The sequence below is a fragment of the Ursus arctos genome, unplaced genomic scaffold (assembly GCF_023065955.2).
Source record: "Ursus arctos isolate Adak ecotype North America unplaced genomic scaffold, UrsArc2.0 scaffold_9, whole genome shotgun sequence".
NCBI classification, from domain to species: Eukaryota; Metazoa; Chordata; class Mammalia; order Carnivora; family Ursidae; genus Ursus; species Ursus arctos.
The window spans coordinates 40,035,351-40,057,821 of record NW_026623111.1 but is presented as its reverse complement, the minus strand read 5'-3'; the positions used below and the strand labels follow the sequence as shown (position 1 = coordinate 40,057,821).

At 44.8% G+C, this 22,471-nt stretch overlaps 1 protein-coding gene across 1 annotated transcript in view; it reads left to right on the top strand.

The window, feature by feature from the left end:
• SCFD2 (sec1 family domain containing 2) overlaps positions 1-22,471 on the top strand; it is a 426,762-nt gene that overhangs the window by 328,388 nt on the left and 75,903 nt on the right. The gene's annotated exons all lie outside the window — the stretch shown is intronic.

Here is a 22,471-nt window from a genome sequence, read left to right as displayed (position 1 = left end):
GTCTCTGGGTCAGTGTGCCTAAGTGGAAATAAGTACAGAAATGGAGTAAATTCAGCGCAGACTTCATGAACTGCTATTAAAACGGGGGCTTGGCATCCCTCACAAGATATTTTTATATGTACTTTAAGATTAAGGTAATGAGATAAGCTAAAACCAAACTATAAAAACAAGTATTACACAGATAGAAGCCTGGTTTTCTGATTTAGTTAAAAAACCTGAGAATCAGTGGCAGCCAGACCCTCCTGGACTTGATGGTCTGAACTTCAATCCTGCCTAGAGCCCCAGGACCCACAGGCCTCCTGCAGCATGTTGGGAGCTAGTACGTTGGATAACATGGCTCATCAAGTCCAATCATAAAGCAACCTGTTTTGTTTCCCAAAAGTGTTCCTTTATGCAGTAGGGGTCTAGTTCTTCCCCTATCCCTGAGTGACTATTTGGGCAAATTCATAACTTTTCTGGTCACCCTTAGGAAGTGCTGTCTTAATTTAGTAATTGGTATGTCCAACCCCGTGTGATTGTCACAGCTTCATGCTTGAAGTCACGTTAAGGCATTTTCTCTCTCCCAGCTTCAGCCTGCTGCAGCTGAAGAAGGGACATGTGACTGGCTGCCTCTCTTCCCTCCTGTGAGGTTCCTCCTCCTCCTCTTCCTCCCCCCTCCCCTTTTTCCTCCCCCTCCTCCCTCCCCCTTATTTTCTTTCTCTCCTCCCCCCTCCTCCGCTCCCCCTCCCCCTCCCAGAGCTGATAAACCACAGTTTTCACCCCCTGCAAGGTTAGAGTTCAGAGCAAAGGGAGAGGAGCAAGGGGGAGGAAAGTCCTCACTATCCTGACACCATAGAAAGCCAGCAGGACACTCTCTGGTCATAGTAGATGTCTCGACCTGCTTGTTCTCTTATACGCACTTTGGCGGGGTCTTTTGAGATACCCACATCACTGACACCTCTGCACTTTTCTCTGTGTGTGGAAATGCCATTCTAGCTATTGGCTGGTTTGATGAGAGGGGATTAATTGCATTGTGGTGCTTATTTTTTATTTTGATAAGATCAGGTAGTTGTGAGCCCTCGCCTCCTCGGTTGGCAATGTAAAAACCATGAAGGGTAATTCGGGTAAATGAAAAGGTGGAGGTAAGGGAATCTGAGCAGAAATGCTACGGCTTGGAGTTGGTTCGGTGAGGAACTTACACCTTACTCCAGTTTACAAGAGGCTCTGATGATATTGACAGATTGCCGGTCCCCAGTGTGATAGGCTCCCCCTTCTCAGATGGGACGGCCCATTGCCCTGTGAGTTCTCTTTAAAGAGAAATCCTGTAGAACAACACAGAGAGTATAGTCCATGGTATCGAAATAGCCGCGTGTGGTGACAGATGGCGGCTTCGCCTGTGGCAAGCATGGCCTCACGGTGAATCACTAGCCCACCTGAAACCAATGTCAAGTTGTGCGTCAGCTTTACTTCAGTAAAAATAAATAAATAAAAACAAAGGGAAATCCTATAGAAACCTGTGGTCTGGGGAATCTCTAGAAAAAGGAGAGCAAGATCTAGAAAAGGGTTGTCTTGAAGAGGCAAACGTTTGTGAAGAAAGAGATGGTCACTGAAAATGAGTTAGCGCATCTGTATTTTAGGAAAACAAGTCACAATATAATGAAGGGAAAAAGGAGTGATGCACTCATTCATTTTAAAATCATTTCAAACTATTGTGAGTTTGCATCTAAGTTATAAAGCATTATGTATCAAGCTCTAAATTCTCATCAAGTACTAGGTTGAGCCATAAGAAATTGCAATTTTATAGATTTTTTAAATGTTCAAATGTGGACAGTTTCATCTGGTTCAGACTTTTCTTGACCTCTTATCTCTAATACTGAATTCCACTTTGTAGTTTAGAAACTGTAAAACTTAGATTAAGTACATCTGTAATCCCACAACCAGATCCTAAACTTCTTGCGATGAGGAATGGTGACTTACTTATTTTTGCATTCCCTGCAGTACCCAGCACGCAACAGTTGCTGAGGGAATACTCCTTAACTCACATACAAACTCAGAGCCATGCTTAGACTTGAACCATCAAATTATTAGCCACCAAATGGGACAATTAGATTCTAATCACTCATCTTTCCCTTGATACACAAAGTGGAAGGTACAAGAAGTTTAAAAACCTTACATGTGATCAACAACTTCAAGAAAACTTTGTAATTTTTTCACCTCTCGACTGCCCAGGGAAAGGAGAAGGACAGGAAAAGGTGGTGTGTCCTCCAGGATGCAAAGAGGGTCAGCTCTGGAGGGAAGAGATTGGGTTCAGCCTCCAGCTGCAGACACCTACCCAATCCAAGGAGGCAGCCAGGACAAGCTGGTCTGCCTGTGCTCCTCCCCTGATGTCAGGCAGGGACAAGAACAGAAGCAGAACGTCGAGAGGAATCATACGCCACTTCTGCCCACTCAGTGTCTAAGGAGAAATTATTTCTTGGCAGTTGTTTCGGCATTTTTAAAAATCCCAGCCCCAGCCCGCTCTCTCTGGTGTTTTTCTGATCTGATTGGAAATTCCCAAGTGTGTTTAGGGCTGTGTTCTAGAATGGTGAACATAGTTGGAATTGCAGAGTGTCATCTGTTGCATATTTGGAGAAACTTTCTAAAACCTAATTCAACATTAACCTGCTAACTAACTCTGACCTAGAATTTCAATCAGATATTTGGGTCTTCTAAAATCATAAAGTCTTCTAAAAAAAAAATCAAAACTCACTTGATGTTTGTGTTTCTGAATTATTGTTTTAGTGAAAAACTATTTGCATCTGGCATTTTGAAATCTTCCAAAGGAAGTTTTTCAGACACCTTTGGGGGTGTAATTTCTTAATAGAATAAAACCACCATCGTTTTGCAAAATGCTTCTATAAGGCATTAGACACCACTCCAAAACACCCTCAAATTTATCAACACCAAAATCCCCAAAGTCACAAAGCCCATATTAGCATTTCATTATAAATGCATTTGGGATCCTCCGTAACTTGAAAGGCTTCTATTTTTGTATTTCGGATGAAACATAAGGCTTAATTAGTAAAATATGGAGCTAAGTATCATGCCAAATGAAATAAGTATTTATTGGAAATAACTAAAACAACGTTGCTGCAGTAGAGTCCTAAAACCATACTCGGAGGAATGCTGAATATGTTCCTATGTTTTCACAAACACATGCTGAATATTATGTCCAGCTCTCCAGAGCTGGGTAGGAGCAGGGCAAGGATTACCCCTAATGCGAGGGAGCAGTCACAGAGTCGAACAATATTAAATAAGCATGTTGTGATCAATACCCTTAAAACCCCAAGAGAAATTTTAAAACTTAAATTGTCTGAGGCTTAGCTCTATGGCTCCCAATTAACTGAGCGAGTTGTGTTTTTAAATACCCATGTCCTGCTGAAAATTCCCCATAGCTTTTTTAAAAAGCTATAAAATGTGTTTCTGGCGACAGAATTCACCTTAATAAGTTTCAGAAGGTTTTGATAGTTCATTCACACTTTAGCTTATAAACGATGTAGGCCAGTAAGCAAAATCATTTTTCCCATCTTCTGCATGGTTGGAAGAGTACAAAATCCAGCTGCATTTCATTAAAGCGATCTTGGAAAGTCCAAGACAGCGCATGAGGAAAACAGGACTCGAAAGTCAGTCCTTGGCCCCTGAGGTTACACATTGTACATGGTTCTCTGTGCCTCTCCCCCTCTAGCAGATGCTAGACCACGTTAAGCCTCTGCTGACCTAAGGGTTTGTCACTGATGATTCACCAGAACTCTTTAGACCTGTTCAGTAATTGTAAGCAATTTCCCGTTCATCTATCAAATGGTGGCCACTTTTAGTTCGTACGTGCTCCCAAAGGACCCTGATTTCAGAGCAACTTAAACCTTTGGAAGCTCTTTTATGAGGCTAGTCCCATTGGAAAGCATCAGATTCCAGGGACAATCACCTTGTGGCTCTTTTGTTTCCCTGATAAAGAGTGAAAAGCAGTTGGGATCCTCATGGCAGTGTTTGCAGGGCTCTGACAATAGTGGCTTTGTGGCACGGTGTTGAGGTCATCGTTTTATAAAGCTGCACAAAAAAATGCTCTTTGAGACAAGCCAACACTCAAATTCTTCAACTGGCTATGTCAGTGATTTTAATTTTATACACGTTCCTTCCTTTTGTTTCAATATGAATATACCCTACACAGCCTCTGCCTCTCCCAAAGTAAGGGTTTTACAAAAGTGCCTTTGAAGTAAGTCACCAACTGGGGTCATATTTACAACGTATTTCACTGGCTTCCTGTTTGGGGCCCTGGCGAGGCAACAATGAGTAGGCCTCAGACACACTTCCAAAGGGTCCGTGTTCCCCTCCTTCCTGTACCACAAGGCACTCCAGCAGCCTCTTTGCAAAGCAGTGGTAATTACCCCATTTATGCAGTCTCAGTGCTGGGTGGCGTCCGTATTTGGAGAGAGTCTTCCTCTTAGGAAAGCAGATGTCCAACAAAAGAGCCTCAATTCTCCAGGGCAGAGGAGGTCAGATGGGCTATCAGTCTTAACGAGTGCCTATTCGGTAGCAGGTTAGCAAGTTCAGTCCTGAAGCAAATAGGAATTTTACTTTTCCGTGTTGCAAGCAATGGAACCAAACCAGGGAAAAGGAGAGGGTTTGGGACCTCCAGGTCCTTTTGGATTTTCCCAGCAGAGGTCACCACTTTCACAATGTAGATGCGTTTCCAAGTCTCAAGCAGGTTAGTTCCATAAATCACAATCGACAAATTATTGAAAGGAGCCCTCGGTTTCTGGAACGCAGAACAGACCCTCTAGAAGCTACTTTATTGTGTAGAGAAAGAAAAATAGCAATTATTCAGAAAATGGAGGTCATTCAAGCAGTGTAATGTAGATCTTGGTATTTGAGATAAGTCTCTCTGAAACGAAATACATCTCTTTTGAGCATTTGTGCACACATACAACCATGATTTTAAAATTATTTTCGCTGCTTTAAAATATGGCTTTTCTCCCATTTAGGGTATTTAACCCAAAAGAAGCGTCATAAATATTACTTATGGCAAATCTCTGCTGTACTGTGATTTTAGTTGTATCTACCTTTGAAAGTAATTTTATAGGCATTGAAAATGACCATATATTGTACACAGGCTCGTTGCATCTATTGAACATCTGAATTTAGTTTTATAGGATGTGATGCCCATAAGTGGCGAGGCACAGTTGTCATGCCCTTTGGTTTCTTGTGAACTTTTGTAGACTCTTGTCTGGCAAGCATCCAGGTCTTACGTTAAAGGCATTGAAACAATACCTTGTATAGGTTTAACGTTCTCAAAGCCTTTATAATAAAGCAAAGGATCAAGGAGTTCACGCTGGAACTCAATGAAAATACCTTCTTTAAGAGAGAACAGGGAATAATGATCATAAATAGTGCCCAATGGAAATCCTTGAAAATCGATTGTCTAAAAAGCATTTGTTGCCCCACATGGATCGTTATTTTGACTATCTCTGTCCTATAAGCCTCCCTAAAATAAGTTGGGATGAAGTGGAGATAGAGAATAAAGGTTGCTACTTCTGCCCCAGTGGCTCGCCGTGCGCACGGTTAGCTGGCTACTGAACCATTCTGAACAGTAGAGAGCAGTAGAGGAGTGTCAGAGCGCGGAGCTGGCCAAAAATGAAGATACTGGAAAAGAAACTAAAGGCATGTTCTCTTGAAATGATGTTCAGTTTCTCCGGACAGGGAAAGACGTTTTTGAACTATGTTATAAATGTATCCATTTTCAGAGAATGGATAACAAACATCCAAACAATAAGCTCTCCAACAGGAATGCTGATATCTATTCTGATAAGGTGTTTACTACAAGTTAAAGCTCTTTACTTCGGAAGAGTGGAAAAATTCAGTAACACGTTCTGCACAAGCTTCAGATCATCGTTAGTAACTATAACCTAGAGCGGGTCTCACACCAGTCATGCAGGAGAATCACCAAAATCAGTGTCGTTTCCATGAAGGCCATTTTCTCCTGAACATTCACGACACTTGCATCAATTTACCAGTAAATGTGTCTGTCACCCACTACGTAGCCAACGAGCCTGTGTACAAACGACACCGTAATTTACAGTACACCTCTCTTTTCTCCTTGGCCTTAGGAACCCCACTGGTGTGGTAGCGAAAACGCCGGTGATGAGAACAGCAGTATCCCCGCCACCAGGCTTACTCTGTGCCGGACACCGGACAATTCACATCTGTTACGCTGTTTCCATTTCAAACCTGACTCTACCACGTGTCCAAAACTGAATTCCTGGTGCCCATCTGCTAAACAGAACCCCCATCCACCCAAGCCGGGAACGTAATGGTCACCCCTGATCCTTCCTTCTTCCTTACTTCCCACAACAAGTCCTCTGGATTCTGATCCTAAAACATACTTCACCCCCATTCCCATCTTTCCAACGCCACCGGCACACCTTCACCTCGATCCTATCATCTCACACTTGCACCACAGCGAAAGCCTTGAGCTGTTCTTTCTCCTTCCAGCGGAAGTTTGGTCTTTATTAGAAAACATGGATCAGGTCCTGGCATTTCCCTGCATGAAACCCTTCAACTGTTGCCCATTGAACTTGGAATGCAATCCAAATCCTTTATGTTGGCCCACCATGCCCTGACCATCCCCACCCCCACCTCACGCTGCACCCACTCCAAGATCTCTGACACAGGCCCTTCCCACATGATGTTGCCTCTGCCTGAAGTCTGTTTGATTTGGGGAAGTCAGCTAACCTTCTGGGCCTTGGTTTTTCTCCTCCATAAAAGAGGGAGCTTGGTCTTTTTCCAACAGTGACCTTCCTGTTTTCTTTGAAAAGACAAAAGTTCTCTTGAACTTATCTTTTAAGAAATTCTACCAAGCACTGATCCTGAAATAATATGAGAAGTTAGCCACATGCCCATTGGAAAATATTTTCCACGTATAGTACAGAATATCAAACACTTTGAAATTGAGATGTATATGTTAACAAGCAGTGTTTTCAATTAATAGAGGGATGTTTATACCATATGAGAAGCCATAAAGCTTAAATTGCAGCAGGATAGGAGACTTAATCCTCAGAAAGGAAATTCACTGCTCTCTTACTGGGTTAGGTTCTGTCTGAATGCACCAGTTACATGTGGGTACATATCTAAATTGGCATTCTAACCATGCTTTATTAAAAGTGCATTTTCAAGGTCCTCAAGGTTTATACTATTCTCATCAACAGGACAGTATTGTCAGGTTTCCAATTTCCTGTTGTCAGGCACCCAAACCAGAATCCAGGGCCAAATTTCCTGTAAACCGAGCCAACCTCACCCCAGGTCAATCCAGTTCTGTAAGCTTTGTTGAGTTTCTGTTAGATGCCAGGCACCTGCCAAGCTCCAGGCTGCAATAAGGAGATCGGGGGCCCAGCCCACAGAGGCCTCACGGTGCATCAGGCCCCCAGACACAAACAGATCATGTCGGAGGTCTGGTGAAAGAATGGAGGAGAGGCTGTCATCTCTGGGGCAACAAAGTGCTCCTCTCAGTGTGGAGGGATCAGAGAAAGTGTGATGGACCAATAGTATCTACCTGTCAAAGAAGAAAACAGTATTCCAGGACAGGGGGTCAGGTAGGCGGACAAATAGGACTGCAGCAACAGTGTGCTTTGGGGGAACAGCCAGGGTGCAAGAGGGTCTGTGGCCACAGATGAAGCTGGAAAGAGAGGCAGGCACTGTGTTGAAGAGGCTGGTATGACCCACGTGCTCTCCATAAAGTTTGAACTGCATCCTGACATGCTACTAATAATAACCATATTAGGTAGCATATGGAGACCTCACAAAATGCCACTTTCCCTGAAATAACTCACGTAATACTTTGTAGCTGAGACATGGGCCATCTCTTTATCCCTGCTGGGTGCCACTGTGTCGAGAAAAGGAGACTTAAAACTGTGTGACCCTGGGCAGATCCCTCAACCCCTTGAACTTCCCTTCATCATCTGTAAAATGGGGATAACTGGGTTGTTGCGAGAACTAACCAAGTGAAGAAATGTAAAAGGCTTAGTGAGCACCGTGCCTAGCACGTGGTGTGCACCTGCTGTCATAATCATCTTCAACCCCATCATCATCATCCATTTTTAAGATAGGATTCAGAAATGGAACGACCTAACCATATTTGCATGGGAACGGTGTCTAACCAGCCGAGCCCCCATATCGCCAGCTCCAGGGAACGCCCGCCATTCCCTTTGCAGTCAATATAAATGTGCCCCTCGGACCCGGGCCGGGCAATGGCTCTGAGAAGAACAAGACAGGAAGCAATCCAAGACCATGAAAGCTGCAGTGGGGGGAGCGGGGAAAGGGGACGGTGGGAGGTTCGTAGAGACTGGTGATGGAACAGGTAGGGAGAGTCAGGAAGTGTGAGCCGTCTTGATCAATAAGGCCAGGCTTCTGGGTGTGCCGAGGGAAGATGCGGGCTATGGGGATCAGCTCAGAGCAGGGCCTATTTCTGAATCTGTGTCTCCAACTTCTTCCCAAAGGCAAAATAAACCTGATTTTAGACTAGCCATCTTTTCCTATGAAGTGTGTCTCTTCCTCTTAGGACTATAAATAACTGGGATTGACTGTGTGCTCAATAACATATCCCAGGGAGGCACCATGCCGGGACACACGGCAGGATCTTGTGATTTGCTGTCGTAGCGGTCCTCTTTCTAGCAAGACTGGCTGTGCTATTCCTGAATTAATGATTTCCATCACCCAAGGCACTTTTTCGGTGAAATGAGGTACATATCGCAGAAACCTCCTGGTCGTTGCGGGGAAAGTTCTTCATTTTGCTAATGTATGTTTAAACGTACCTCATCACAGGGTTTGGGAATGTGGAGTTTTAATGACACAGAAGAAAAATCTGTGTATCCTTTTGTAAAGACAACCTCAGAACATGCTGACAATGAGACAGAAAGAACACTGGCTGTGTCACGGGCTTGGCCCCGGGGCAAGCCTGCGCCAGGTCTAATGTTCACACCAGCAGGCTGGGGGCGCTCTGGCTCCCAGAGCAGGCAAGGGAGAGCTGGAGGGGTCTTTCCTGTGCCCCCTGTTGGGTCCCAAATTATCTTTCCTAGTTTACCTGACTATGAACTACTTTCAAAGAAAAACAGAGTTAGTTTAATAGCTCGCATTTAGCCGAAACGCATATTTAGACGGGATTTTATTTTTGCCCCTGTTTGACTCAAATGCGATACCTCTCAGGCCACATTTTACATGTAGCTTCTTCACTCCCAGGGGGGCCAGAACCAGAGTGCTGTCGATGCTTTGATCATCTTCGCAGGTCCCCTCCGTAAAGTACACGTTTGAGCTGAGACTGATGTCACACTGTTGACCCTTTATCTGCTGCTCCTTCCTTTTGTTTGTTCGTTTTAAACCAAATATTCCCTTGTATTTTTCAAAACAATTACTCATAATAAACATCCAATAATTAGGGCAAAACATGTAAAAACAAACTTTAAAGAAATAAACCATTTGTACAATTTGATGGTTTTATAATAGTAATAAAATAATAATAATAATAATAATAATAATAATAATAGCTAGCGTTTGTTGAGTCCTGGTCATATATAAGTGCTACATCCACTATATGCATCACTCCATTTACTCCTCACAACCACTATGGGAGACGCATTACTTTCGGGGCACACTTGAGGAGGCTGGGCACAAAGAGCCGGACTCCCAGACACGGAATGGAGGGTATGTTGGAAATGCTGATAGGCCTGAGAGTCGGGAAGACACCAGGGAGCACAGTGGCCGGGCATGCAGTGGCCCATGAGTATGCTCCCTGGCTCCATGTTGCCCCGGCCTGATCCTTGAGGGCTTCTGGAGCAGACCACAGTATGAGTCCTGTTGGCCTTGAGGCTCGAGGTTCCGTTCCTCCTCAGGTATGAGGGCCGCGTGCTTGACCCTGCCGCCCTCTCCCCCGTGCTCCTTTCACGCCCTCAGGTCCTCTCTACGGGTCCCCACTAGCACTTCCTATGTGCCAAGCACTGATCTAAGGACTAGACAGACAGCAGTAAGCAGAACCCACGGTTTCGTGTGGAGCTCTGTTCTGTGCATCTTACCTTATTGGGCACAGACAGAAAATAAACAAGTGAAGAAATCAGAAACCACCCTGAATCTGACTTTGAAATCAAACCCCCTTCCATCTCATACGTGACTCTAGGCTTCTGACCAAAAACCCTTGCAGGGGTTTTTTCTCATCTGCAATAGGCAGTCTGTTTCTCCTTCGTAGGCTGTCAGAATTCACGGAAGGGATAGCCCAGCCCCAGTGAGCCTTACTCACGAGCCTGATTCATGAGCAAGGCTGTGTTGGTCTAATTCCTCCCGATCAAACTCCTCTTTATTGTGTGTTCAGCCTCCCAGTAGCTATTAGAGAAACTAGCCAGTCATACCATCTTTATTCCTGAACTAAGTGTCTGCTTCTGATCTGTCCATCTTTAACTGCGTGGAATAATCTAGAAGGAAACCTGTTGCCTTCTCTTTTAGTCCTTCCTTGCCAGATGTCTGCATCTTTCTTCTGGCCTGGGGTCTGGCCCCTTGAACTCCGTAGACCCCAAGGCACCCCCTGCTACTGTTACCCTCTGATGATACTGGACTGGCACCCTTCCCACACAATTCTCACCTCCTTAGCCTTGGGGGGGGAAGGGGGTGTGAATACCTCTGTACCTTAGGGTGGAATATAGTAGACCCTTAATATTCTTCGGAACTAATCCTAAGCCCTTAGCCAGCGTTCAGGTTCCGAAACGATGCTGTAATAGCACATAACTTCTCCCGTAAAGTGCAGTCAGGTGGAAGGGCCCTCTTAATGACGTTATAAATATTGTACAAAAATATTCGAATTTCTTCTAAGAATTGTCAGATGCATACAACCCATGCTCCTCTCCACTTGCAGCAGCTGTCTAAGGCGTTAACTCCTGTGGGGCAGTGGCCTCGGCCAGGGAGTTCCAGGGACTGCAGGCAGAGTGATAACAGCAGGACGGTAATAAACACGGGCTCAGTGCCCTCTGTGTGTGCAGCTCCGTGCTCTCCATATAGAACTCTAATCCTCCAACAACTCGCAAGGTACATGCGATTATTTTCCCCATTTCTCAGACAAGAAAACGAAGGCACAGAGAGGTTGAGTAACTCACCCAAGGTTCCCCAGCTAGTAAGTAGTAGAATAAGGATACAGATCCAGGCTGCCTGTCCCCGGAATCAATGCCAAAATCTCCAGTCTGTCATCTCCTCAACATGAACGAAGAATAAAGCTGGGATGAGCTGCAGGTCCAGAGTGCTTGGCTGGGCTCCCTCACTGTGAGTGGAGCTCCCATACCTGTCGTTGGTGCCTGGCATTCAAATCCCTGCTTCCGTCAAGGGGCACATTGTCGCATGTCCTAGGCGTTTGGGTCCCTAAAAGGTGAGCTCCTTCAGGGCCAGGGGCCCACTTCGTCTCCAGCTCATCAAGCTTTGTAGGCAGCCCCTTCCCCTCCACCAGACTTTTCCACCTTTCAGGAGGAGGTTAAGCCCTGGGAGGGAGATCTGAGTTTGGAGACAATATTTCTGATTTAAGAGAAGGCTGGGGGGAAGGAAGCAACAATTTCCTATGACTTTAAAGGAGGAAATAATTTTCTACCTGACTCTGGAAGACGAGGGAAATGCTTCCCCTGACAAATTCCCTTTACTGAAGCTGCTAGGTAAGTGTTCCTTAATTTAAATACAGTAGCACCCTTCGGCAGAAGAGCTGAAATGTATTCCCGGTGCTTGCTTTCACAGTCTGCAGCTATAAATTCAATTTGTAGGAGAATAGAATCTTAGAAACAAGCAATTGTTTCTTTCATATTTCTTGAGCTTTCTATGTTTTTTATAAGTGAAAAAAAAGAAACCGTATTAAAGAAAATAGTCCCTTTCAGAAAAACGCACAATGATTTTCATTTTTGCATGTTGTCTTCCATCCTAGGCTCCGATTATTCCTGTGTTTCCGTAATGTCCTTGCAGCTCACGGTAGTAGAACTCCAGTGACACGATCCCTGAAACTCAGGGGCTTAACGGGACTCAGAGGTACTCTCACTCTGCATCTCTAGCTGAGGTCAGCAGAGGGCTCTGCTTATCACGGTCCCTCGGGCACCCAGCAGCAGGATGAAGATACACACTTGCACCCTCCCGTGAGGCAGAGGAAGGAGAAGCAGCAGATGCAGACAGGCCCTTAACGCTCTGCGGAAGTAGCGTCCATTGCCGCAGCCCCTTCCCACCAGCCAAAGAAGGCCCATAGCCAAGGCAGCTTCAGGGAGGATGGACTTACCCATATGCTACGTGCCTAGAAGAACAGGAAATGGAATGTTAGAGAACAGCCCTTATGAACTCCATAACTGTATTATGTTCTACCATGAACTATCATTTACTGCTTTTCTACTGTTAAATATTTAGGCCAGAAGCAATGACTTTATATATGATTTTAGAATATGAATTCGAATGTGTTCTATGTCACCATCCCCAAGTAACATCTGGCTGCCCATATATGAGGTCCCTTGTACGTGTGCACACACATCCCCACACACGCACGGGCACCAGACACACACGTGGCAGGCCACTGATCCCCGCACCGGCAGCTTCCTCCCCACCACTCTCGGGTTACATTTTGCGGCAAGAGAAATAAATCAGAGGTCCTGTCATACCCACTTTCCTGCTCCTGGGTTCTTGACCACCTCTGCGCGGCCTTCCTCTTTTGTGTGAAAGAATTTGTAACAGTATCTATCCTCCATGCCAGCCAGCTGCACAAATAACACACACACATGCACACACTCACATACACACACATCTGATCACCTGTTTGCCCTGAGGCCACAAATTGGAGGATCAGACACGTACAAAGCTTAGCTCAGCAGTACACCCCAATGTGCCTGCATGTTCTGATTTGTTCCCATTTAAACCCAGGTTGTTGTCATAAGTACCTTGTCTCCTCCCCGCCGCAGCCTCGGACTCTGTGGCTTTTCCCAAGAATGCCTTTTGGGCCTAGCATTTAAAATGTCCAGCAAGGGCTCTGTCTGCACAGCCGAATGACAGCAGGCTGTACCCTCGGCCCTAGCACAGTGCCGGCCACACAGCAGTCATGTCCAAATGAGAACGGAGATGACTTTAGATGTGAAACAAGGGCACCGGGAAGCTTGTGGTGCCCCTTGAAGATGGTACCACTCCCCAGTGATAAAGTGTCGTCTGTGAATCCGGGTCATAGGACCACTGTGGCTTTTGAACTGAATTATTGCATATTGCCAGCCTTTCAGATTATAAAGTAAAATGTTAGTGAGACACTAGAGCCACCTGCCCTGTCGTTGAATACTTACATTTAATTTTAAAAAATGTAGTGGGGCGCCTGGGTGGCACAGCGGTTAAGCGTCTGCCTTCGGCTCAGGGCGTGATCCCGGCATTATGGGATCGAGCCCCACATCAGGCTCCTCCGCTGTGAGCCTTCTTCTTCCTCTCCCACTCCCCCTGTTTGTGTTCCCTCTCTCGCTGGCTGTCTCTATCTCTGTCGAATAAATAAATAAAATCTTTAAAAAAAAAAAAATGTAGTGACTGAGAGGACCTGGCTGAGATTCTGTCAGAATTGAAAGCAACTCAACACCCATGGGAGTCAGATAGGAAGGGAAAGAGACAGAAGGGCGCAGAGCATGGGGCCAGAGGGCCTCAGAAGCTCAGACCAGGCTCAGGAAAACAGGGGTACCACCAGGCCCAAACTGGCAAACAGGGCAACAGAGAGAGATTCCAAGAAAAGCCAGCAGCAGCTGTAGTTTGATGAGGACATATGGCCATCTGTGGGCATAGCAGGAGCACGGAGAACCAAGCCACTTCCCTGATGGAAGGGAAGCCAGGATTGGCAGGAAGTGAGAAACAGTAGAGGTGTGTGGGGCTACCCAGCTTCTAATTCTGAGACTGTTGCCTTGTTAACTGTATTCCTTTGGCAAGTTACTTAACCTCCCTATGCTTGTTTCCTAATCTGTAGAATGGGATTAATAATAATACCTACCTCATGGGGCTATTGTGAAGATTCAACAAAAGAGTATGTGTATCTTATTATTATACATATTGTGTATGTATGTTATATGTAATATTATACATATTATAGTGTATATGTTGTGTATATTGCTTAGAATAAGAGCTGAAGCATAATAAGTGCTTTAAAAATGTTAGTTCTCAGGTCACCTGGGTGGCTCAGTTGATTAAGCATCTGCCTTCAGCTCAGGTCATGATCTCAGGGTCTTGGGATAGAGCCCCACTTCGGGCTCCCTGCTCAACAGAGAGCCTGCTTCTCCCTCTTCCTCTCCCTCTGTGATCTCTCTCGCTCTCTCTCTCTCAAAGAAATAAAATCTTTTAAATAAATAAATAAGTCAGTTCTCAGAGGGGTTGTTAGAATAAGAGCTGAAGCGTACTAAGTGCTTTAAAAATGTTAGTTCTTGCAGGGGTTCTTGGGCCCCAAATGCTAAATAGATTTTAGGACAAAGTCCCAGAAATAGAGGCAAGCTGGGTTCCTTGTAGAAGAGGGCCAACTCCACACATGAGAATCAGGACGTAGATAAGCCATGGTAGAAAGATGTAGAATGTGCAGGAACATCCTTCTGAAGTCGGTTGAAGATGGAGATGATGGGCATTAGACGAGCCTTGAAGACATTATGCTAAGTGAAATGAACCAGTCACAAAAGTACAAATACAGGATGATTGCACTTATATGACGTATCTAGCACAGTCAGATTCATAGAGACGGAAAGTAGAATGGTAATTGTCAAGGGGGCGGGGAAGGGGAGAATGGAGAGCCATTGTTTAATGGGCACAGAGTTTCAGTTTTGCAAGATGGAAAGAGTTCTGGAGATGGATGGAAGTGATAGTTGCAGAGCAGTGTGAACGGAATGCACTTATTGGCATTTAACTGTGCACTTTAAAAATCGTTAAGAAAGGGAAGAAGAAAGGGGGGGTGACCAGAAGGGGGAAGGAAGCATGAGAGACTGTGGCCTCTGAGAAACAAACTGAGGGCTTCAGGGGGGGGGGGGGGGGAATGGGATAGGCTGGTGATGGGTAGTAAGGAGGGCACGTATTGCATGGTGCACTGGGTGTTATACGCAACTAATGAATCATCGAGCCTTACATCGGAAACCGGGGATGTACTGTATGGTGACTAACATAATATAATAAAAAATCATTAAAATAAAACAAAATAGGGTCGCCTGGGTAGCGCAGTCGTTAAGCGTCTGCCTTCGGCTCAGGGCGTGATCCCAGCGTCCTGGGATCGAGTCCCACATCGGGCTCCTCCGCTGGGAGCCTGCTTCTTCCTCTCCCACTCCCCTGTTTGTGTTCCCTCTCTTGCTGGCTGTCTCTCTATCACATAAATAAATAAAATCTTGAAAAAAATAAATAAATAAAAATCGTTAAGATGGTAAATTATATGTTATGTGTATTTTATCACAATTTTTTAAAAACTAAGGAAGTCTGCATAAAATATGGACTTCAGTAATGATAATGTGTCAATTTTGGTTCATGAATAGCAACAACTCTATAATACTAACATAAGATGTCAGGACTAGGGGAAACTGGTTTGGGGGTATATGAGAAATCTCTATACTATCTTCATAATTTTCTGGTAAATCTAAAAAACTGTTCTATAAAATTAAGGTTTTTTTTCAACAAAGTAGCTATAAAAGATGGGAAGAACCAGATTAAGAGCTGCTTTGGCTAGAGTAAGAGATAACGGAGATTACTGGAATGATCATTAGGAGTCTAAAACAGATTGTAAGTGTGGTTTTGAAGGTACTGTGTAGGGGCGCCTGGGTGGCACAGCGGTTAAACGTCTGCCTTAGGCTCAGGGCGTGATCCCGGCGATCTGGGATCGAGCCCCACATCAGGCTCTTCTGCTATGAGCCTGCTTCTTCCTCTCCCACTCCCCCTGCTTGTGTTCCCTCTCTCACTGGCTGTCTCTATCTCTGTCAAATAAATAAATAAAATCTTTAAAAAAAAAAATGAAGGTACTGTGTAAGGAGGAAAAGTACCTAAGATGGAATGATTGATTGCTCACAGTATCCGCTGGACAGATGACCATGATGATTACTGGGAAGGGATTCAGGTCATCAAACGGGCTTGTGCTCACACTGAGCCCCCTTTGCACATATGCAGGGGAAAGCCATCTGAAGACACATCTAATCAGTTGAACAGGTTTTAAATTCCAAATAAGGAAGGTCACTAAACCTGCGTTCTTGGACATTTCCATAAAGTGAAACCACAAGTGGACGATTCGGAATGCACGGAACGGTGTAGAGCAGGGCATGAGGCATTGGCCTCAGAGTCCAGCTGGTCGGATGGGTCTAAATAAACCTAAGTATATAAGCACGTCGGGACTGAACTGTCAAGTGTCGAGAGTAGGAATTAGATGTCATTTCAAAAATAAGATTTACTGTCTTAAATTCTTGTCTCTAGAAGTTCCTAAAAAGTCTTTATGAATCAGATCCCAATTCAACACATTTTTAGCACCCATGAAGTTCTGTATTTGGCATGTTTACCCATCTCGTTTTAATTCTCATAACTAATAGTATTATTGCCATAGAGAATTATATGGAAAAATGTAGAATCACATCGTTTCAATAATAAGTGATAAAAGAAGGACTCAGACCAAGATCTTCTCACCATAACTATGAACGAATGAACTGTGAGTTTCTAAGCTCCCTCTGTAACACTCTCAAACCAAATGAAATCAGATCATGTATGGTGGTGAGGTGCTTGCCTTGAGGCCCGATCCAGCCCGACTTCCTGGCTGCAGAAGGAGGGGCTGGAGGCGGCACTGAAGAGCAGAAGTGGGCCCAGAACAGCCCTTCTTACAGACCATGGGCCTGCTCCTCCCCCACCAGCGCCCGGTACTGGAATGTGGGCAGCACGGGCGTCATCTTGAATAATTGGGCAGGTACCGATTCTGACCCGTCAACATGGGAAGAGGGTGAGGAAGCTGTCAAGAGTGCCAGAAAATGCATCGTGCTGTGGGCAGAACGACGGGGAAGTGAGGGGGGCCTGGTGTGACGGGGACAGAGTAAAGGGAACAGGCCCTCAGCAGCAGGAGGAAAATGAGCCCTAGGCCAGGGCTGCCAGAAGGACCCAGGGCCTGGGGCCCAGCCAAATCAGGAAATAATGTCTATGCTATAAATGAAGAAAGCTTTCAAAGTCAGTAATATGCTGTGAAAATGTCAACATCAGACCCCTCGTATTTTTGACCTTCCATAGTCCATGTCATTTCCTGGGATACTTTTAGTGGGGCCCCCAGAAAAGGGAAGACATACAGCGGGATGCGAAAATCATGTGGAAAGATTAGCACAAAACCTAGTCTTCTCCAGCTTGGCCTCTGCCACTCATGATGGTTATGGCACGTAGGAGGGCATCACTAAGTGCTGTTTGAATGGTTGCAACACGGAATAAATGGCATTAATACTCGTGTGTGTGTGTGTGTGTGTGTGTGTGTACCTTTGTGCAACTTGAGTTACTTTGTGAGGTTTTTTTGTTTTAAATGCATCTATTTACCACCTATGTCCTGCTTTTGAGGTCAAGAATCCTGTCATTAACGTCATCTTTGTAAGTATTAACAGCTTCTGTGAGGCTTTTTCCATTGTGGGATGGAATCTAACTGATACAGTTTGCTAAATTACAGACTTAGTTCACATGGTGTTATTTTATTTAAAATGCTTATCTTAGACCATCCCATTTCATGCCGGCCCATCGTTAGAAGCACCGGAGCGAAGGCTGGCTGACCAACTCTAGTAGCCCCTTCTTATCTGCAGTTCGCCTTCTGTAGTCCAGTCACCGCAGGGAACTGCGCTCCAGAAGCAGATGATCCTCCTTCTGATGTATCGTCAGGTCAGCAGTAGCCCGACACTGTATCACAGTGCCCGCATTATCCACCTCGCTGCGTCTCAGCACATAGGCACCTTATCACCTCCCATCATCACGAGAGGAAGAAGGGTGAGTACCGTACAATAAGATCTTTGGAGAGAGAGAGAGACCACATTCACACAACTTTTTTACAGTGTGTTGTTATAATTGCTCTGTTATTAGTTTTTGTTGTAATCCCTTACTGTGCCTAATTCATAAATTAAACTTTATCATAGGTATGTATATATGGGAAAAACATAGTACATATAGGGTCTGACACTATTCGTGCTTTCAGGCATCCACTGGGGATCTCGTAACAGATCCCCCGTGGGTAACGGGGATGACTGTACATTGGATGGGAGCTGGGATTAAAAGATTCAAGGACCCCTTCTGACCCTGAGCCCATTTTTCTGTGACCCCCAAGTCTTCCAAAGTCAACATTCTCTTTGCAATATGTAGTACTTGAGTACCTTGTCTTCACATTGCAAACCAGTATTGTTTAGCCTGAACCATTCACTGGATGACATGAAAATCAAGCCACTCAGTTGCAACTCTTCTAGAATATGCTGGGAACGTGGGTGGAGATAAGCAGGCTGCTTCAGGGACCACTGGAAAAGGCTTTGGTTTTAAGAAAGTATAAGCCTCCTCTTAGCATAGTGAAATGTCTTTCTTTAATATTTTGGAAATGTAGGGCCTCTCGGCTAAAGCAATTAGTAGTCACTTCTAATGACTTAGTGCTGATCAAATCCAAATTACATACATCTTCATCCTTCTACTATTTTCTTGTTCCCTCGACCAGGCCTGAGCTTAAATAACAAAAGGCAAAAAAATTCCTGACCTAGTTTTTGAATCTTTACATGATGCATAGATAAAAATAATTTCTCTGCACTAATTAACTGAAAAGTCTTGGAACCCAACAGCTTGGAAGCTTTCCATGTCTAAATTTGGTGCCCAGAACATTGCTAAGTGCTTTGCTTTAGGGAAAAATGTGTTAATTTTAATTAACCCATCGTTGAGTTTTTCAATGGAAATAATTCAATAAAAGCTTTGTATTATTCTTTCTCCCAATTAATCACAAAAGAATAATGTAATTTGAGAAAAACAGAAGTATGACTAATCCCTCACTCCCATGTCTAATTTTTCTTATGCTGCTTTTGATTACCATGTATCACATCAACCAGGCGGATAGCTACAAAACATAGGACTTTAAAGTTCCTCGTTATTGCTTCTCTTATCCAAATTACAAACTCAGAAAGCAACATTTTCTCCTGACCACCACCTCTGCTCTTATCAATAGCATATCTGGTAGAGGGCAGAACTAAGCCTGAGAAAGAAACAGACAGCTGCTCATTGGGCTTACAGAAGAGACACCTATGTCAGAGAAGCCCCTTTCCCCTCTTCCTAAGAAAATCACATAGTCATGGCCAGGAGAGAGAGGACTTGAGCCCACTGGATGGACAGACTTGTGAACGCAGTGGAGTTTGTAACTGTACCTTGGTTGTTGTATCTGGTGTAGTTCAATTTAGGACAAGGACCATCGGGCAGGGGGGTGGAATCACAAAAATTAAATGTCAGGTCAAGATCGTGGGTACTCTCAGAGAGACAGAGTGCCTTTTAGAACCTGGCTCCAAGAAACGAGGAGGAGAAGGCAGCTCAAGGCCCTTATAGCACGTTCTTAATGCAAAAGAATTAAGCGTATATAAACATTTTTAAAGCAGCAGGGTGAGTGACCCCAAATATTCCTGCCCCTCCTCTGACCTTATATTGCATCGGAAGAAAGCAACAAGAGCAAAAATGATGATGGAGAGAAATATTTTCTTTTTTCAATCCAATAAGCAGATGAACTCATATGATCTCAGTAGTAATCTCACTTGTAGTTTTTTTTTCTTGATTAGTGACCAGGGCGTTTCTGATAATAAGTCGCAAACTGAGGAAAATATATTTGCTCTTTTTAAGGGAGGGTAACTAAAATGCTTCAGCAGCCAATGGAGTAGTTTTGGAGATTTAAACTTGGTCAAACCTGTGTTTGTTTAGTAACTTCTTGATTTAAACAAAGCCTCTGTGTGTATGGGTGTGTGTGCATGGGTGTGTGTGTGTGCGTGCACACGCGAGGTGCTGGAGGAGGAGGAGGAAGAAGGAAATCAATGAGCTTATGTATAAACAACTCATTTTTATGTGATTTTGAGGCCTGGGCCCTGCTTTTTATTCGGTCTCCATTTGGGATCTCATCTAAGCTCGAGACTTTAACAGCTATGTCATCCGTGGAGATAATTAATTTGGAAAAGTAAGGTTCATAATGACCATGATAGTAAAATATTGGATAGTCTGCTCTGGGTAAAAGGGATTAGGCTTCATTTCAGAGACAGCCCAATTCCATCATCTGGGAAGCCAGCCTGGGGAAGGGGCAAGTCTCCTACCACCAAATAAAGAATAGGGAAGAGGAGGCAAGAATATACAACTTTTGACTTCTTTCTTACTCCGTCTCATGGTCATGCTGGTTCCCCTAAACTGTTTCATCAGTCTTAACGCAGCTGTCATTTTAACGTATTACTTGATTATACGCAACTAATGAATCATCGAGCTTTACATCGGAAACTGGGGATGTACTGTATGGTGACTAACATAATATAATAAAAAATCATTAAAAAATATTACTTAAAAAAGAAGAAATAGGCAGGAGGATGGCCACTTTTTGAGAGTGTGGCCAAGGAAAATGACCTCTGCCATGCTACTCTCCAGCCCAGTGTGTTCTTCTGAGCTGCGTCACCTTCAGTGGAAATACTACAACCTGTGGATTGAATCTATGGGAGGGTCCTCTTCAGCTCACTAAAAGGAATCATTGAATGTTAAAGCCACCCGACAACCAAGTTGATGGCCTTAAGAATTTGTAAGGTGCCAGGAGTCAAAAGTGTTCAAGGTGAATGGCCGTCTGTCAGAATTTCTGCAAAGGAGATTCCTGCTTTGGGTCAGAGCTTATGCTGGGGACCCTCTGAGGTCACTAAGAACTGTGAGTTTCCCTCACTGCCACATCTGCACTTGCTGCCCTGACCTCCCTCCTGGAATCAGGGAGCTGTAGAATTGTCCATGACTTTGGAGACAAGCTTATCCAACCCCATACAGAGAGGTTAAGGGAGTGCCATGGCCCCCCTTGAGTTCTAGTCCCACCCCTTTGAATGCTGCCCCCTTAAGTCTCAGGGGGAGAATTCATCCCCCTTTCAAACCAGCTCCACCCCTACTTTCCATCAGTGGAACCACCATTCTCCCAACTCAGAGGTACAGACACTCCTTCTGCCTTCTCTTTCCTTTACCATGCACAGCTAGTCACCAAAGCTGTTTCACAGCGTCATTCCAGGCCCCCTTCCCTCATTCCCACCAGTGCAACTGCAGTCTCTCCTCCAGCCCTGTCCATAACTGCCTTGGGGACCTCCCTGATTCCAGCCCCACCCCCTCCGAGCCATGCTGCAGACTGTCCCCAGCTACTACCATCCACACACCATCTCAAGGTTGGAAGAAACCAGAAGATCCATCTTGTTCTGCCGCCTCTCTCGTGCATGATCCATCACTGAAACAGTCCCTCTTTCCTCAGCCTCCCCTTTCTCAGAGGTCCTCAGTGGCTTGTCTTGCCTGTAGGATATCAAGTTCTTATGCCTTGGCGTTGTGTTCATGCCTCTCTTCCCGTCTCCCTCCAAGTCTGCCTGCAGTTCAGCCTTGCAGCTGCTCTTTCACCAACATCAACCAGCAAGGCTGGTTTTCCCACTCTTCCACGAACACCCTTACACAATTCTGCCTCCAAGTTACTAATGACAATTAAAATCGACCATAACTGCTTTAAAAAACAAAAATAAAATCAGCTTACCTTACATAAATAGTTTAGAGATAGAGCTGGTTTTGCTCAATTTTTGTCCTCAGGAGTCTGTCTCTATCTTGGTTCTGCTTTCCTCCATGTTGGTTTCACTCCCAGGTCACCCCCTCCAGGTAGTAGTAAAATGACCACCACTAGCTCCAGGGTTACGTTCTCTGAGCAAACAAGCACAGGGAAAGGAGAGCGTCTCTTTATCCATGGTTCCTGCAAAAGTCTCCGGATCAAGTCTCGCTGGACTGATCTGGATCGTGTACCCATTCTGAACCCTCAGAGTGGCCAGGTGCCTAGGGTGCTTTGATTAGCAAGTTCAAGTTCAGTCCCACCTGAGTCACAAGAGCTAAGGGTAGATGTAAAGAAAATCAGGGTGCTATTATCCAAAAAAATAGGAATAGAGACTGCAGTCATTCCTTCTACCCAAAATGCCCTGAGTACCCTCTTCAGCTTCTCCACGGCCCGGCCCAGGTGCCACTTCTACCATGAGGCCACTTTGTAACCAGCCTCCGTACCGTGACCTCTGAACCCCTACCGTATCTGCTTTCTGGAGCATTCTAAGTCTCTATAAGGTGCTAAGGCCCTGGAAGGCTGAGACCACATCTTATGTATCCTTACATCATAGTTTTCTTCATTGCACTTAGAACTGTGCTTTGCACAATTGATGCATAATAGATTTTTGTTGTGCTGGTGATTTTGGCTAATATTAGTGTGCATGTGCCTGTGTGTGTGTGT